Source organism: Esox lucius, chromosome 1, assembly GCF_011004845.1.
Source record: "Esox lucius isolate fEsoLuc1 chromosome 1, fEsoLuc1.pri, whole genome shotgun sequence".
Taxonomy (NCBI): domain Eukaryota; kingdom Metazoa; phylum Chordata; class Actinopteri; order Esociformes; family Esocidae; genus Esox; species Esox lucius.
This window is the reverse complement of record NC_047569.1, coordinates 42,215,138-42,234,856: the sequence shown is the minus strand read 5'-3', so window position 1 is coordinate 42,234,856 and position 19,719 is coordinate 42,215,138. Positions and strand designations below refer to the sequence as shown.

General features: G+C 42.5%; 1 protein-coding gene across 4 annotated transcripts in view; it reads left to right on the top strand.

Moving 5' to 3' along the window:
- Positions 1–19,719, top strand: part of LOC105029023 (LHFPL tetraspan subfamily member 6 protein) — a 94,129-nt gene that overhangs the window by 51,144 nt on the left and 23,266 nt on the right. The gene's annotated exons all lie outside the window — the stretch shown is intronic.

Below are 19,719 nucleotides of genomic sequence, written 5' to 3'. Positions count from 1 at the left end.
ATGTCAGAATGGGAAAGAAAGGTGATTTAAGCAATCCAATTAGGCATGGTTGTTGGTGCCAGACTGGCCGGTCTGAGTATTTCACAATCTGCTCAGTTACTGGGATTTTCACGCACAACCATTTCTAGGGTTTACAAAGAATGGTGTGAAAAGGGAAAAACATCCAGTATGCGGCAGTCCTGTGGGCGAAAATGCCTTGTTGATGTTAGAGGTCAGAGGAGAATGGGCCGACTGATTCAAGCTGATAGAAGAGCAACTTTGACTGAAATAACCACTTGTTACAACCGAGGTATGCAGCAAAGTACACTTTAGGCCCCTTAGTGCCAATTGGGCATCGTTTAAATGACACGGCCTACCTGAGCATTGTTTCTGACCATGTCCATCCCTTTATGACCACCATGTACCCATCCTCTGATGGCTACTTCCAGCAGGATAATGCACCAAGTCACATAGCTTGAATCATTTCAAATTGGTTTCTTGAACATGACAATGAGTTCACTGTACTGAAATCGCCCCCACAGTCACCAGATCTCAACCCAATAGAGCATCTTTGGGATGTGATGGAACGGGAGCTTCGTGCCATGGATGTGCATCCCACAAATCTCCATCAACTGCAAGATGCTATCCTATCAATATGGGCCAACATTTCTAAAGAATGCTTTTAGCACCTTGTTGAATCAATGCCACGTAGAATTAAGGCAGTTCTGAAGACGAAAGGTGGTCAAACACAGTATTAGTATGGTGTTCCTAATAATCCTTTAGGTGAGTGTATAACACTTGAACTAATATTTAACACGAGGTAGGCCTATCGCCGATCATTGTTCTGAGAAAGATGCATCGAGTATAACTAAATAACCTTTAAATGAGTCTGCTAATATAGATACACAGTTTTACCAATTAAACTCGCGCTTCATCAGTCACTAAACTGCTTATACACGTCCACGTTTTCTCTCGATGATGGTCACTAGTGATGTGCAGTTCGCAAACGATTCGTTCGTTTTTAACTAATCTTTTTAGTGACTCGTGACTCAAGAGTCCTTTTTTCTAGTGACTCGTTCAATTGTATGGTCTCGAACATTTGACACTGGATTACTACAACATGATCACTTGCTTCATATACCATCCTCCAGCTCAGTTCTCCAATCAACTTCTATGTGCATTCGCAGTGAAAAATAGATCAAGACAGGAACATCATAAAGACATGTTTATAACTGATAGTTGAACGCAGACTATAATAATTAATATAGTTAGTTGATCACTGATGTCATGAAAGAAAATATGATTTTGCCTGAGTAAAAAGATGCGTGACCGACTCGCTCAGTTTTATCCTTCAATTGAACGATTGTTTTCTGGCAGCGGAGTTCTACCCAACCACGGCCTACGCTGTTAGTTTTTTAAAAAGTAGATCAAGACATGTATAAATACATATAAAGACATGTTTGTAACAGATAATTGGACGTGTGGTAGGTCTAAAATAATTAATGTAGTTGTTTGATGATGAACACAGATGAAATCGTTCACTGAGCCTTTGCCTAATAAAAAAATACAAAGTTACTCTACTAGAACTTCCCATCACTAAGGATCACACACAACAACTGATCGCTGAATAGACTCTGTGCACCAGTGTAGTGACGAACTTCCGCTTTTGTCTAGAAGTCGGTATTGCAGTTTCCGGTTTACTTACTAATACTCATCCGCATTAGTAAACACCTAAACTCACAACAACATGAGTGATGAGTTGAGTTGTACGAATTTTTTTTAATAAATATAATGTATGTGACTCATTTAAGTTTCAAGGTACAAGTGGGGCATCATTTTAATCAGGAGAATGTCCTCTTTTTAATAAAATATGGCTTGCGCCATTCAATGACTTCAAACGCTAGACTAGAAATAGTCAGAAAAGGCGATTTTTTATTTACTTCCACGTAACGCAGGTTTAAGCGCAATTAATTCCATATAGGACCAGATGTTTACTTCCTATGCCAGTTATCATTTTTCAGTTTCATTGTGAAATGAGGTTACAGTAGTAAAATAAACCTGTTTTGGTGCTTTTTTGAGGCTATGGAATTTTAAGCTTCATTCAGGTTAGAAGAGGCTGAACGAAGGTTTGTTTCAATTCACTTGCTATGGGGACACGATAGCGTTCCAGCTCAGCCAGCGTTCTTTTGCCATTTCTGAGGCTAGGGTGAATTTTTATGCATTCAATTGTCCTGCCTAATACTACACTAAAAAGGAACACGTCGCTAACTAGCTTAGCTGATAGCCGGCCGGCACACCACAGTAAACTACTTACCCTCGTAGTTGTGCAGATAACTCGATACGTAGAGTTTGAATCCCTTGTTCCGCTTGCTTGTTGGAGCAGGAGACCAGGCATCAACAATTCGATGGACATCACTAATGCTTATTTTAGGCAGGTCTTGGAGACATCTACTAAAAACTGATATTTTGGGCGACGCGGGTGATCGCCTTGAGTAAGCCGGAAAATGATATGCCGACATCTGGCTAAAGCGGAAGTTCGTCCATACGCTTGTGCACAGAGCTTATTGTTATCTTGGTTCAAATAACAATGTTTTTAAAACATTAAATAAAAAAAACAAGCATGCAGCCTGTAACAATTATTTTGTGCTCCTATTATTTTTCAATTGAAGTAATCCAAAAGTAATTATAATCTTTTTCAAAAGTATCTGTAATCCGATTACAATATTTTAGTTGGTAATGTAACAGATTACAGTTATAGTTCTTTTGTAATCCGTTACTCCCCAACTCTGATTATTGATATAGCAGCAATCTGGGTAGTATTATTAATATTACAGCAGTCTGGGTAGTATTATTAATATAACAGCAATCTGGGTAGTATTATTGATATAGCAGCAATATGGGTAGTATTATTGATATAGCAGTAATCTGGGTAGTATTATTAATATAGAAGCAATCTGGGTAGTATTATTAATATAACAGCTATATGGGTAGTATTATTAATATAGCAGCAATCTGGGTAGTATTATTAATATAGCAGTAATCCGGGTAGCATTATTAATATAACAGCAATCTTTGTAGTATTATTGATATAGCAGTAATCTGGGTAGTATTATTGATATAGCAGTAATATGGGTAGTATTATTGATATAAGAGCTATATGGGTACTATTATTACAGTTTTTTACAATTGTTTACACACTAAAATTAAAATTTCCACACAATTAGCAAAATTTTACTCCAATGAGCAAAACACCTCCACAGATTTGCACAACATTACACACAGTGATTTGAGAACTCTACACACATTTTCACACCTTAGACACAGATAAGGATCGTGAGGTTACTTCCTTGTAATTACAAAGCACCGGATTGCCAATGACCACACTAATGAACGAATTGGATAAACACATCTACCAGGTGTGGAAGCACACATGTGCTAATTTGAAAACGCAGCACTCAGGTGTGCTATAAAAGGCAGCAGGTGAGTTCACCTGTCTTCAACAAAAATGGAAGGAGTTAGAAGAAGAAGAAGAGTGAGAATGAGAGGGGGAGCTCAAAGAGGAGATGAAGGCGGTAGAGGAAGAGGAGAAGGAGGTAGAGGAAGAGGCATAGGTAGAGGAGAAGAAGGTACCCGATACCTGATACGGATAGTTACATTATTTTTGTTGCTTTTACAGTAGTTTTCTTTCATTTCTGTTTACTTTTACTTTACTTTTCTTCAGAGTCAAAGTGTATGTACTGTAATTCATGCAGTCATTTTTATTTGTCTACGGATTTTATTTGTTTACAGTAATTGATATCATTGTTGGTTGATTACTGTAACTGATTATGGTAAGAAATACGGTAAGTATTGAAATAAATACTTGAAATATTCAGTCTGCAGCATCAAGTGTTGTGCAGTGCTTGGTAAGGTCATAGTAGGCCTACAGTATTTGTCTACATTCTCCTTATATCTCAAAACAAATCATGAATAATGTTGTGAGTTTCTCACTATTTTTTGTCACCTAAATTATCTCTTACATACAGTAGGAATGTCTGGCCAAAAATCTATTTTTATTTTTTTTTACAAATGTGTTTTTTATTTATCACAGCAGTGTGAAACTGGCTGCAATAGTGTATGATCATTGATGACTGTGTTGGTTAAATGAAAACAAATACCATTTTCACAAATATGTGTATATGTTTTGACTGAAGTGTGTATGTTTTGACTGAAGTGTGTCATTTTGCAAACAATCTAGGAATTTTGCTAATTGATTGTGGTGTTTGGATAATTGTGATTATATTTTGACAAAAAGAACTCTGTTTTCAAAATTGCGTGTAAACAATTGAAAAAAACTGTAATATAGCAGCAATCTGGGTGGCAAGTATGGCAGTAATATACATAACAGTGTGAACTAGCAACAATTGTTAGAGTTATTGAAATATTAGATACAGATGAGTGCAATAAGCTTATGAATGGTGGCATAGCACACTACAACTAGGTATTGAGAATTGAGAAGAAAATGTACACACAGCAAAATATAGAAAGAGGATAAAGCAATACTATACATAACATTGTACACAGCAGCAGTGAAAAATAGTACTGTAAACTAGCAGCCATATTGGTAGTAGTATTGAATATTATAGATATGGCAAGTATGGCAGTTATATACATAATTTTTTTAACTATCATATATTTTGATGAAATTGATCATGGATCAGTGTTGCTGGTTGAGGAGCCTGATGGATTGGGTTTTTGAGTCTGGAAGTGGGCCCGGTAGCATCTAACGGACAGCAGCAGTGTGAACAGATCATAGCCTGGGTGGCTGTTATCTTTGATGATGTTTCGCGCTTTCTTCAGGAATCGTGTATGGAGATGGCAGCTGATGATGCATTCCGCAGGCTTCACCACCCTCTGGAGAGACTTGTGGTCTGCAGCGGAGCAGCTGCTGTACCAGGCAGTAATGCAGTCTGAGAGGATGCTTTCAATGGTTCACCTGTAGAAATATTTTTTTATAGATATGCAAATATATAGTCGTTTTTTGGGCAGTCTTCACTGCCAAGTTTGCTTGTCTGGACCAAGTGAGATCATCTTTGATGAACACACCGATAAACTTAACTTCAGAGACTCTCCACTTCAGCTCCATCGATGTGTATGGGGGCATGACCCCCCCTCTGCCGCTTCTTAAATCCACCATCATCTCTTTAGTCTTACAGCCCTGTAGGAGTACTAGAGCGGACTGAGTACTCAGCCCTGTAGGAGTACTAGAGCGGACTGAGTACCCAGCCCTGTAGGAGTACTAGAGCGGACTGAGTACGTAGCCCTGTAGGAGTAATAGAGCGGACTGAGTACTCAGCCCTGTAGGAGTACTAGAGCGGACTGAGTACCCAGCCCTGTAGGAGTACTAGAGCGGACTGAGTACGTAGCCCTGTAGGAGTAATAGAGCGGACTGAGTACTCAGCCCTGTAGGAGTACTAGAGCGGACTGAGTACGCAGCCCTGTAGGAGTACTAGAGCGGACTGAGTACCCAGCCCTGTAGGAGTACTAGAGCGGACTGAGTACGTAGCCCTGTAGGAGTACTAGAGCGGACTGAGTACCCAGCCCTGTAGGAGTACTATAGCGGACTGAGTACGCAGCCCTGTAGGAGTACTAGAGTGGACTGAGTACCCAGCCCTGTAGGAGTACTAGAGCGGACTGAGTACGCAGCCCTGTAGGAGTACTAGAGCGGACTGAGTACCCAGCCCTGTAGGAGTGCTAGAGCGGACTGAGTACGTAGCCCTGTAGGAGTACTAGAGCGGACTGAGTACGTAGCCCTGTAGGAGTACTAGAGCGGACTGAGTACCCAGCCCTGTAGGAGTACTAGAGCAGACTGAGTACCCAGCCCTGTAGGAGTGCTAGAGCGGACTGAGTACCCAGCCCTGTAGGAGTGCTAGAGTGGACTGAGTACCCAGCCCTGTAGGAGTGCTAGAGCGGACTGACACCTTGGACCCCCTGAGCACTGGACTGTACGCAGCCCTGCTGGGCTCCAGCGCTCAGGGTCAGTGCAGAGGAGGTGAGGTTGCCCATTCTCACCACCTGCGGTCAGCCCGTCAGGAAGTCCACAATCCAATTGCAGCATCAAAACAGCATCTTCACGTATGCGTTGCCTTTTTCCTGGTGGGAAAGGGCGGTGTGTGTTGTCAGGGTGATGGCATCATCCGTAGATCTATTGGGGCAGTATGCAAATGGAAAGAGGTCCAAGGTGTCAGGAAGGGTGGAGGGGATGTGAGTTCTGACCAGCTGCTCGAAACACTTCATGATGGTGGAGGTCAGTGCTACAGGGAGGTAGTCATTCAGGCAGGTGATGGAAGGTTTCTTCGGTACAGGGACAATGGTGTTCTGTTTGAAGCAGGGGGGGACTAAAGACAGAGACAGGGAGAGGTTGAAAATGGAGGTGAAAACCTCTGCTTGTTGGTCAGTGCACCCCCTGTTTGGTTTGGCTTTGGTTTGTGAATGTAGCCTGTTGTGTTTGGTTTTTGCCTTTTGTTCTTGTATGTAACCTGTCCTTGTCCTTATTGTTTCCACATGTGCCTTGTTTGCTCCCTCGTTGTGTCCCTATTTAAATTCCTCCTGCCCCAGTGTTTCTGGTTGGTCATTGTCATCTGTGTGTGTGATGTTTATGGTTCCTGTTGCCTGTCCAGTTTACCAGAATACTATTAATGCTGAAATATGTCACCTTTAAGAACAGGAAGTATTTTGGCATCAATTTACCAGAATAAACATTTCGGTACAACAAAATTCAGTTAGCATCTAACCTGATGTGCAAACTGAAGAGGGCAGGAAATTAGTATAAGTACTAAGTAAAATGTGTGCTACAAGTGGAATGTATAGATGTGCAATGAAGGCAAATACAGTGCAAAATGGCAATTCAAACCAATGAAGACAAATAGGGGAAGTATTATAAGTATGTACTAGTGGGAATTTATAGTTGTGTGATGTGGCAAATGCAAGTACAAATGGCAATTCTGACTGTGCAATTGGAGGTGTAAGTTAGCATGTACAATTGAAATGCAGGGATAGCAGCACTGAGGTTCCTGAGGTAATCAAGTGGTACAAAGGAGTAGTACAACAAGATCCCTGAGAGGATGTACTAAGCGGTGGGCAGGGGGATTATGGTTAGTGATGGGTTAAAGAGTCCAGCAGGGTTACAGTAGATGGGAAGAAACTGTTCTTGAGCCTGCTGGTGTGGGAATGAAGAGACCTGCACCGCTTGTCTGATGGTAGGAGGACAAACAGTTTGTGGCATGGATGTGAAGGGTCTCTGAGGATGATATCACGTGCCCTGTACAGATACGACTTGCGCTGAAGATCCACAATGGTTGGGAGCTGGTTACCAGTGATGTGCTGGCCGGTTTTCACCATCCAGTAGGGCCTTCCAGTTGGCCACAGAGCATCCGCCAAACCACACTGTGTCACTTTTCATCAAAATGCTGTTGATTTTGGAGTGGTAGTAGGTCAAGAGGATCTGGGAAGACAAGCAGGCCTTCTTCCGCCTCCTCAAAAAGTACAGGGGCTGCTGCGCCTTTTTGACCAGGGCTGAGGTGTTGAGGGTCCAGGAGAGGTCCTTGGAGATGTGGACACCCAGGAATTTGATGCTGGCCACACACTCCACCTTGATGAGTGTCATTGATGAGAACTGGATGTGACTGCAGCCAATCAGCTCCTTGGTGCAGCCAACCATCGTGGTGTCGTCTGCAAAACTTGACGATGGTGTTGGAGCTGTGTACAGGAACGCAGTTGTAGGTGAAGAAGTAGTTCAGGAGAGGGCTCAGTACACAGCCTTGTGGAACACCAGTGTACAGGGTGGAGGAGGTGAGGTTGTCTAACCGGACTCAACACATGCTCTGACCACACGCATGGGGACGCCATCAGGACCGGCAGCCTTACATACACACCCTGCTCCATCCAGAGACACATCTATGGTGGATAGTCTGAGGGGAGGGGGGGTCGTCTGGAGGGAATTCAGCTCTAATGGCTGGATCTTTGTTGTCCCTGTGGAAGCGTGTATAGAACCTGTTTGACTCATCGGTGAAGGAGACGTCTCTGGCTGTGGAGGTAGGGTTCTTTGTGACGGCTTGGATGCCCTGCCACGTGTCGGGGTTCGGAGTTGTTGTGGAAGTGTTCCTCTATCCGCAGTTTGTGGTCATTTGTAGCCATCTTGATGCCCCTTTTCAGATTGGCCCTTGATCGCCTGATCTAAAAGCACCATTGTGTGCCTTTAGCAGTTGTCAGACCTCTCTGTTCATCCATGGCTTCAATCTCACCTGTCCCTGGTGTGACATCAGTTTACTCATAAAGTCCCACATGTTATCTGTTCACTTTATTCAGCACTTCTGAAAAAATATCTTCATCAAGCAAAACGCTTTTTTTAGCAGCAGTACACAGTATACAGAGGTTTTCAGATGCGTGGCTGGGACCATCTGATATGGTAGGAATTAATGCACCATCCAGATTAAAAGAATAGTAATGTTTTAATACAAAACAATGTAGATACTTCAGATGTGTTTTATTAAGCAGGTAGAATAGGTGATGTAAGATCAATCAGGATACATCCCAAAGGGCCTCTTTGCAGGGCACACTTTTACAGTTTCATGTTTAGTGAATACAGGGACATCTGGGGCATTCTGGTATTGACACGGCAGCATAGGATGAACTTGTATCAACAGGACATCAACTGTTCTTCAGGACCAGGGGGAGGGAGGGAGGGAGGGAATGGAGAGAGGGAACGAGAGAGGGTGAGAATGGAGAGAAAGGTAGAGAGAGATGGGAGGATCAGAGAACACACACACAAACACACACCAATCATGTAAAAATGTCAGCAGCACATACATTTGTAGGACTTTACATTAGAAGATCATTATAGAAGGACTTGATAGAACCAATACGGACCCTGTGAAGCTACAGAACAGAACCAGAGAAACAGGTCATCAGGACCGGCCCTAACCTCGCCCCCAGGCTCCCTCCACCTCAAAGGGATATTCATATTTTTCTCTACTCATTTTTTAAAACAATCCATTATTCAGCTCTGTCCCAGTCTGTAATTATTCAGCTCTGTCCCAGTCTGTAATTATTCAGCTCTGTTCCAGTCTGTAATTATTCAGCTCCGTCTCAGTCTGTAATTATTCAGCTCTGTTCCAGTCTGTAATTATTCAGCTCTGTCCCAGTCTGTAATTATTCAGCTCTGTCCCAGTCTGTAATTATTCAGCTCTGTTCCAGTCTGTAATTATTCAGCTCTGTCCCAGTCTGTAATTATTCAGCTCTGTCCCAGTCTGTAATTATTCAGCTCTGTCCCAGTCTGTAATTATTCAGCTCTGTTCCAGTCTGTAATTATTCAGCTCCGTCTCAGTCTGTAATTATTCAGCTCTGTTCCAGTCTGTAATTATTCAGCTCTGTCCCAGTCTGTAATTATTCAGCTCTGTCCCAGTCTGTAATTATTCAGCTCTGTTCCAGTCTGTAATTATTCAGCTCTGTCCCAGTCTGTAATTATTCAGCTCTGTCCCAGTCTGTAATTATTCAGCTCTGTTCCAGTCTGTAATTATTCAGCTCTGTCCCAGTCTGTAATTATTCAGCTCTGTCCCAGTCTGTAATTATTCAGCTCTGTCCCAGTCTGTAATTATTCAGCTCTGTCCCAGTCTGTAATTATTCAGCTCTGTCTCAGTCTGTAATTATTCAGCTCTGTTCCAGTCTGTAATTATTCAGCTCTGTCCCAGTCTGTAATTATTCAGCTCTGTCCCAGTCTGTAATTATTCAGCTCTGTTCCAGTCTGTAATTATTCAGCTCTGTCCCAGTCTGTAATTATTCAGCTCTGTCCCAGTCTGTAATTATTCAGGTCTGTCCCAGTCTGTAATTATTCAGCTCTGTCCCAGTCTGTAATTATTCAGCTCTGTCCCAGTCTGTAATTATTCAGCTCTGTTCCAGTCTGTAATTATTCAGCTCTGTCCCTGTCTGTAATTATTCAGCTCTGTTCCAGTCTGTAATTATTCAGGTCTGTTCCAGTCTGTAATTATTCAGCTCTGTTCCAGTCTGTAATTATTCAGCTCCGTCTCAGTCTGTAATTATTCAGCTCTGTTCCAGTCTGTAATTATTCAGCTCTGTTCCAGTCTGTAATTATTCAGCTCTGTTCCAGTCTGTAATTATTCAGCTCTGTCTCAGTCTGTAATTATTCAGCTCTGTTCCAGTCTGTAATTATTCAGCTCTGTCCCAGTCTGTAATTATTCAGCTCTGTCTCAGTCTGTAATTATTCAGCTCTGTCTCAGTCTGTAATTATTCAGCTCTGTTCCAGTCTGTAATCATTCAGCTCTGTCCCAGTCTGTAATTATTCAGCTCTGTCTCAGTCTGTAATTATTCAGCTCTGTCTCAGTCTGAAATTATTCAGCTCTGTCCCAGTCTGTAATTATTCAGCTCTGTCTCAGTCTGTAATTATTCAGCTCTGTTCCAGTCTGTAATCATTCAGCTCTGTCCCAGTCTGTAATTATTCAGCTCTGTCTCAGTCTGTAATTATTCAGCTCTGTCTCAGTCTGTAATTATTCAGCTCTGTCCCAGTCTGTAATTATTCAGCTCTGTCCCAGTCTGTAATTATACAGCTCTGTCCCAGTCTGTAATTAGCGTTATTAGCATCGTCCATGAATGGAAACAGTTCATACTGCTATCTCAAAGCTGCAATGAAAGCGTAGAACAACTCCAAAACACTTCAAACTACATTCAGTAATTTGTTGCGGTAGCATAGATTTTTTAAAACTGTACACTGATGAAACAGCCGGCGGAACTGGCTGAATTCAAACTGGCACTAGCAAACTATTTCCTTTAGCCAACATACACAGCTTCTGTTCTTCAGCAGTGATGTCATCGAGGTGTGAACTTTAACCTCAACAAGCTATGTGAAGATAGGTTGCTTCGCCTAGCTGGCCCATTTTCGTGGGTGGACATCAGAATAATATTTGTAATTATGGAAAATGCTGTTGTCATAAGAAAGGTACAAGGGATGTGGGAGAGGAGACTTGAGGTTTCACTTGTTGCCATATCTGTAAGGTCTGTTCACAGTTCCATATCTCAACCACATCACCATGATGACATATAGCCTCCAGATCCCAAGATCCCAATCATAACAAACGCAGCACTCCTCCCAGCTCCCAATCACCGAAATATTAAGCCTGTCGTTAGAAATCAGCTGTTCGTATAGTGATGAAATGATGATCACGTACCCAATCGTCAAGGGAGAGAGTCATTCAATTATTTATTGCAGCATCTGATGTCATTTCATGTTGTTAGACTCGATCTTACAAACTTCGTCTTACCCACTCGATCTCACTGTAAAAATGGTTGCTAGCGGTTATATCATAACTCCATAAGAACCCTCATGCCAGATGGTCGAAGTAAACATTTAATATTCCTGAAGATATCAGAGCACGACCTACTGGAAGAGAGAGTCTGAACACAGATGTTTCTGTTCTTCTCATTATCTAGGCGCATTTAACCTCCCATGACACATACCTTTATAATACATTTAGAATACTACATTATTACACAGATTCCACACTGTTCAAGAGGTGGTGATAGCTTTTTAACATTCTTTGGTCCTAGCATTACTCCTGTGTTTACCATTTGGCTTATCCTAGTTTTTATTATTGCTATATTTGTTGCTCTGTTTTTGTTTTATATATTTCTTAACTCTCACTATGTAGATGTCGGGTGCCATGTCACAAAATATTCATTGTGCTGGATAATGCAGTGTTATTCAGTGCATTTGATAAAGAATGTTTCAAACATCAAACTTCTGGATTTCCTTTGGATCAACCGCTGTTTGCCTGCTTCCAGGATTTTAGGTTTGAAATTAAATTCTATCCACTCTGCAACTGGGACAATACCTCTGTCTCCCCCGAGTGGTATTGTGGGAGAATCAAAGGAGCAACTTTGCCAACAAGACATACAAAGTTTGCGAGAAACATTTAACAGGGCATCATGACCCACGTTCACTAAGAAGAGGACTAAAGGCCAATGCAATTCCATGAAGTTACCCAGTTCAACCCATGGAGACGAGACAGATTGTAACTCATACTTCCGATTGCTATGTTATAATACACACAGAACACACTGCCTCTGGATATTCTGGGCAACGGTTGGGGATTAACGTGTTCACCATCGACCCCCTTTAGCTGCTGTCCAGCTTCTATTCAGTCAATTCATCATCTGTGTATTACGGATGGAACAAGTAAGGCTCTATCCCCGGAGAAATGTTCTTCCTCATCGTATTCAGTCAGACAATATACAGTGAGGGAAAAAAAACATTTGTTCAGTTACAATAACGTTTAATCTAATCTAATAAAGTAGTGCACTTTAATGGGAATATGATGGCCTTTGTGACACATGAGCGGTACAGGTCTCAATGAGAGACCGGAGCTATTCTGAAGATGAGAACATCCACAGTGTTTCTGAGAGTTTTTTTTTGGAAAGATTTTATACATTTAGATTCTGTATATAATTCACAAGGACCTGTGTGTCTTCACATACATCCACATAAAGTTTCACGGCCACCACCTCTGTCTGTTTCTTCTGTTAACTTTTTATGTTTCTCTGACCTTTGCTAATAACAAATGAATTGATCAGAATGCCCTCACTACTAAACTGTGTTTTTGTTTCACCTACCACTTTTTAAATGTATCCGGCATCTGCTAAATGGCTAAAATGTAGATTTAAATGCGGGGAACATTTGGGATGTGTAATGCCTAGTAAAACTTAACTGTATTTGTAATGATGGCAGATTGGTAACGCTGAAGTATATCTGTACCATTACCAATAGATCTAAGCATGGACACCACTGTGGCACACTGAACATCACAATGCTGAACCCAGGCTGTTTCTCACCTTAACAGGGCTGAGGGTTTAGTGGGAACTGACTGTTTCGTTTGGATTCAGCATGTGTTCCCTGGTTTCATCCCAAACCACTTCCTACCCCCTGTGGGCCCTTGTCAAAAGAAGAGCACTCCATTAGGAATAAATAGGGGGCCATTTGGGGCTCGAGCATGTTATTTTGGATGTTCAAAAGACGATGTGGAGATATTTGAAAGTGAAGCTGTGCTGTTAGGATAGGAAATATAACAAACCATGGCACATTTCCAGTGGTTGTCAACAGAGAAGGATGTTCTTGTTCACCTCTAGCTTATCAGACTCCTGTAACCATTGGTGAGGTCAATTACACATTTATGACAATTACTTGAGACTAAATAGGGTATCTTTTTTATGTTTTTGGGTCCTGTGCAGTTGTAAATTAAAAGCAAACAAACGTTTGAACAACAAACGCCCAGCTGTACCTTATTTCAGAAGTAGTAGTGAGTTGTGCAGTGGTTGTAGTATATTTGTCTCAGTGTCTGTGTGTGTTGTGTAGTAGTGAGTTGTGCAGTGGTGCTAGTATATTTGTCTCAGTGTGTGTAGTGTAGTATTGTGTTGTGCAGTGGTGCTAGTATATTTGTCTCAGTGTGTGTTCTGTAGTAGTGAGTTGTGCAGTGGTGCTAGTATATTTGTCTCAGTGTGTGTTGTGTAGTATTGTGTTGTGCAGTGGTGCTAGTATATTTGTTTCAGTGTGTGTTGTGTAGTATTGTGTTGTGCAGTGGTGCTAGTATATTTGTCTCAGTGTGTGTTGTGTAGTATTGTGTTGTGCAGTGGTGCTAGTATATTTGTCTCAGTGTGTGTTGTGTAGTATTGTGTTGTGCAGTGGTGCTAGTATATTTGTCTCAGTGTGTGTTGTGTAGTATTGTGTTGTGCAGTGGTGCTAGTATATTTGTCTCAGTGTGTGTTGTGTAGTATTGTGTTGTGCAGTGGTGCTAGTATATTTGTCTCAGTGTGTGTTGTGTAGTATTGTGTTGTGCAGTGGTGCTAGTATATTTGTCTCAGTGTGTGTTGTGTAGTATTGTGTTGTGCAGTGGTGCTAGTATATTTGTCTCAGTGTGTGTTGTGTAGTATTGTGTTGTGCAGTGGTGCTAGTATATTTGTCTCAGTGTCTGAGTATGTTGTGTCGCCTCCATTGGAACAAAACATGCCTGAAGCAAGAGCTGCTTCTTCTCACAAGACTAGCAGATGTTCCCTCCACTCCCCCACTGCTCCACCCCTCCACTCCTCCACCACTCCATCCCTCCACCCCACCACTCCCCCACTACCCCTCCACCCCACCACTCCCCCACTGCTCCACCCCTCCACTCCTCCACCACTCCATCCCTCCACCCCACCACTCCCCCACTCCTCCACCACCCCTCCACCCCACCACTCCCCCACTGCTCCACCCCTCCACTCCTCCACCACTCCATCCCTCCACCCCACCACTCCCCCACTCCTCCACCACCCCTCCACCCCACCACTCCCCCACTGCTCCACCCCTCCACTCCTCCACCACTCCATCCCTCCACCCCACCACTCCCCCACTCCTCCACCACCCCTCCACCCCACCACTCCCCCACTGCTCCACCCCTCAACTCCCCCCCCTCTATCGCTTCTTCCTTCCACTGCTCCACCCCACCATGCCTCCACCGCTCCTCCTCTCCACACCTCTTCAGTTCCACTTGCATCTCCTTGGAACAGAAGTATACATGTTGTGCAGAGACTGTTTCCATTCTTGGTAATCTTCCCTCCACCTCCTCATCCTTTCCACCCCACTCCTCCACCCCTCTCTGTTTGTGTTCCTGTTTCTCAATAAGCCACATAGGGTGTATGGAGAACAGGATTGGATGGAATTAACCACCCAGTGAAAAATAAATGAAAGAAATCAAAGCAGCTGAGGGACACGGAGGAAGGACCACATGTAATGCGGGAATGATGTAGTGCTCTCTGTTCTCTGGAGTAGTTCTGTTCATTTACATACAACTCTGATTTATAATAGCATGGCATGGCGTAATTTAATTGAGGTTTTGTCAAATGCATTCATTATATATGTAGGCTATGGCCCTATTTAGAATAGGGGCATCATCAGAACAGTGTGAGTTTACTGACTCCTTTCCAAATTATGAAAAGAAAGGTCCACTTCTTAAAAATAAATGATATTTGTAATGACAATAGTTTCCTTTCGTGTGTTCAAATCTTCTTTTGATCCTAGTTCATGTAGAAACTATGCAACATACGACTCTTCTCACTTAGAGGTAGTAACTAATAACAATTTACTGTTCTCAGATAACATTTACAGGTGTCTATTAAATAAATAAAAAAATATATATATAAAAATTAAAGAAGCGGAAAGACAACTAGTTCCTTTCAGAAGTCATTATGTCCCAGTGTCACGGTTTACGGAGGGAAACTGTCAGGCTCAAGTAGGAATGAGGAGCAGGAATCCCAAGTCATACTGATTAACTGTATTTTCATAGTGAAAATAATGGCGTAGCCTGACAATGCTCTTGGTAGGCGAGACAATAACACACAAAGACAGGGGGAGCAGAGGGAACATATATACAGGGGGGAATGATGAGGATGAGAACCAGGTGCACTAAACAAGACACAGGTGAAATGAATGAATGAGATGGGCGGTGGTGTCAGAAGACCGGTGACGTTGACCGCTGGAGCCTGTCTGCTGCAGGGGAAGGTGAGGCAGCAGAGGGCGCAGTTGTCACAGAGACGGAAGCAAGTGCAGAGTTGAAGGGGTGTTTAATGAAAACAAACGGGGGAAACAAAAATCAATCAATTTTATTTATAAAGCCCTTTTTACAACTGCAGTTGTCATGAAGTGCTTTTACAGAGAAACCCGGCCTTAAACCCCAAGGAGCAAACAACAGTAGTGTTGAATTTCATTGGCTAGGAAAAACTCCCTAAGAAGGCCGAATTTTAAGAAGAAACCTAGAGAGGACCCAGGCTCAGAGTGGTGACCAGTCCTCTTCTGGCTGTGCCGGGTGAGATATTTAGAGTCCAATTGGAATAATTAATAAATGTATCTGGGCAAAATTATTAAATATTTAAAATTAGACTAGGTCAGAAGTAGGACCAGATGGATAAGGACAGGGACAGCAACGGGCTTCCCAAACCAGGTACTCCGTAGGTGTGCACCAGGACCTCATGACCTTCTAAAGTTCATGAGGTCAAATGCATTCATCATATCAACAACGATATATAGTGGAGAAGGAGAACTTTGTGGGGAAGGAAAACTGACCCAATCCCCCAGCACAATAGTATAGCAGCGTAAGACCTAGGAACTGAGACGGGGGGGTCCGGTGACACTGTGGCCCTACCCGGGGGAGGCCCCTGACTGGGCCCAACAGGCAGGAAATCAATCCACCCACATTGCCAGGCATCAACCAAAGGGACACCCACCAAACGCAACCACCCTGAATGAGGGCCGAGCAGAGTACAGCCCAATTGCACAAGTGCGCAACAGAGAGACAACAACAAGCCAGTGTCTCTTCCCCCGAAAGGCACTGGAGGGAGGGCATCCCAGTGGCGACGAGAGCCCACCTGGCAAGACAGCAAGGGTGGACAGTATCAAGCCTACTGGTCACCTTCACGCCCCCGGGCCAGGCTACACCTAATTATAAACCGTGCTGTAGAGATGAGTTTTTAGTAGACACTTGAGTTTGCATTTCTAACCTTAATTGTCAAATCATTCCACAGTAGAGGAGCTCTATGAGAGAAGGCCCTGCCTCCGGCTGTTTGTTTAGAAATTCTAGGTACAATTAAAAGGCCTGCATCTTGCGATCGTAGGTTACGTGTAGGTATGTAAGACTGGATAATTTCAGCAAGGTAAGTAGGAGCAAGTCCACGTATTGATTTATAGGTTAAGAGTAAAACCTTAAAATCAGCCCTAACCCTAACAGGTAGCCAGTGTAAGGACGCCAGGACAATTTTTTTGTTCTAGTTAGGATTCTAGCAGCCGTGTGCAGCACTCATTTAAGTTTATCTAAACAAGCATTTCTGTTTTCCTTCAGTTTAAGAGCAAGAAGTTCTCTGTCATCCATTTCCTAATATCTGAAACGTAAGCTTCCAAAGTAGCAAATTTTGGGGTTTCTCCATGCTTCATTGAAATATATAGCTGTGTGTCATCAGCATAACAGTGAAAATGTACATTGGGATTTCGGATTAAATCGCCCAGAGGGAGCATATATAGTGAGAACAATAATGGGCCCAGAACCAAGCTTTGAGGAACACCAAAGCATACCTCAGAGGATATGCCATCTACACTAACAAACTGATATCTTTCAGATAAATAAGATTTAAACCAGGCTAGGACATGTCCACATAGCCCAATATGGGTTTCCAGTCTCTCTAAGAGAGGGGAGTGATCAATTGTGTCAAAAGCAGCACTAAGATCAAGAAGCAACAGGACGGATGGGGAACCTTTGTCTGAGGCCATTAGAAGGTAATTTGTTACCTTCACGAGTGCAGTCTCAGTACTATGATGGGATCTGAAACCGGACTGGAGCATTTCATAAATGTTATTTGTCTTCAGTAAGGCATTCAGTTGTTGGGAAACACATTTTTCTAAGATTTTTGAGAGGAACGGGAGGTTCGATATTGGCCTATATGTCGAGGATCCAGATTAGTTTTTTTAGAAGATGCTTCATTTCGCAATTTTTGTGAGTTTGGTACACATCTGGAGGAAAGGGAGCAATTTATTATGTTCAGCATTGGCTGACCTAGCACAGGAAATAGCTCCTTAAGTAATTTTGTTGGAATCGGGTCTAGCTGACAATTTGTGGGTTTACAACTCATTACAAATTTAGTGAATGTGTCGAGCGATATGGGATAAAAAAATTCAAGTGTCCCCATTGACAACTGGTCAAGGAGGTTCTGGACATTCTCAGGACCACTGAAATTTTGGGGACCTTTTAAGGAGTCAGTTATTTGTTTTCTAATGGTGATGATCTTTTCATCAAAGTAGTTCATGTATTCATTACAACTAAAGTGAAGACCCACTTCACTTGTTGAGCTTTGCTTTTTTGTTAACTTTGCAACTGTATCAAAGAGAAATTCTGGATTGTTTTTGTTCCCCTCAATCAGGTTGGAGAAATAAGCTGATCGAGTAGACGTGAGTGATTTTTGGTATTGTAGTGTATTGAATACTTGTAACTTGATGGAGCGCCACTTTTGCTCAAATGCTTAAGTGCTCTAGTATTGTTTGTGTACCAAGGAGCAAGTTTTTTGTTGCGTATTTCTTTAGTTTTTAGTGGTGCAACTGTGTCTAATGTATTTTGCAGTGATGAGTCTCGATTTGATCGTTTACAGATTTATTTATTATTTTGTTAATGAGCGAATTTATTTGTAGTCCGAGAATTTATTGTCAGATCTGAAAGGAACCCAAAAGCAGACCGGATGAGTGCAGTGCGAAAATCTATTTAATATGAGAGGGGGAGATCGGGGAAGGAGAGGGTAAGGTTCGAGGGCAGGAGTAGGTGCAGGGTAGTCGTGGGCAAGCAGAGGTTCGGTACACGGGCTGGCGGCGGAGGCACAGGCAGGTAGTAGGCAGAGTAGTATCAGACAGGCAGGAGGTCAGTACACGGGCTGGTGATGGTCGTCAGGAAGATTCCTATAACCACAGGGAGACAAGATTAATTGAGATCGAATAGTAAGGCTATCTCAGGAATTAGTCATGAGCCGTAACACATACGAATGTGGATCAACGATCCGGCAGGGACGGGTCGTCAGGGCTCCTCAGATATACAGCCGGTGATGAGCCAAGCGGGAACAGGTGTATGATTGGTAAGAGGGAACAGCTGGTACCGGCTCTATTCCAAAGAGTGACGCCACGCCCCTTAATGCGTTGCCCCGACAACCTGGAGTAACCAAAACACGGCACCTCAAGGGAGGGAGGACATGACATTTATAGTACGACTTTTGAAACTCATTGTTTGGGGAGCAAGTGGATTTTTTGTTTTAACGGTAAATTTAATAAGACAGTGATCTGATAATCCAGGATTTTGAGGGGAAATTATTAGATCTACAATATCGATTTCTTGTGACAGGACTAAATCTAAGGTGTGATTGTGGCAATGTGTTGGACCTGAGAAATGTTGGATAAAACCCATTGAGTCAATTATGGCTTCAAAGGCTTTTCTAAGAGGATCATTGGGCTTTTCCATATGAATATTGAAATCGCCAGAAATTAGAATACTATCTGCCATGACTACAAGGTTAGACAAGAATTCTGGAAACTCATTGAGGAACAATGTGTATGGCCCGGGGGGCCAATAAGTAGTAGCTATGTAAAATGATTTATCTGCCTGGTTAACTTTCATGAGTAAAACTTCAAAAGAATGAATATCAGTGATATGTTTGAGAGTACATTTATATTTACTGTCATAAATATTTGCAACACCCCCTCCTTTTCGGGATGCACGAGGGATATGATCACTAGTATAACCAGGAGAAGAGGCCTCATTTAAGGCAGTGAATTCATTCGGCTTTAGCCACGTTTCACATAAACCAATAACATCTAGTTTATGATCAGAGATTAATTCATTTACTGCAACTGCCTTTGGAGCAAGGGATCTAACATTTAGGAGTCCCATTTTGAGATGCGAAGTGATACAGTCATTTTAATTTTGATTTGTGACCGAGGTGGAGGAAGGCTTTATCTTAATAAGCTTGTTTTTGTTAGCACTACCTTGTTTAACTTCTCTCAGCCTGGAACGAGTCACAGTGGCAATAGGTAAAGCTGTACTAACTACTCTGGCTATGCTATCGACAGACTCCACTATGCCAGCAGGCTGGCTAACAGCCTGCGGCCTGACCTGCACCCTATCTCATGTTGAGGCTATA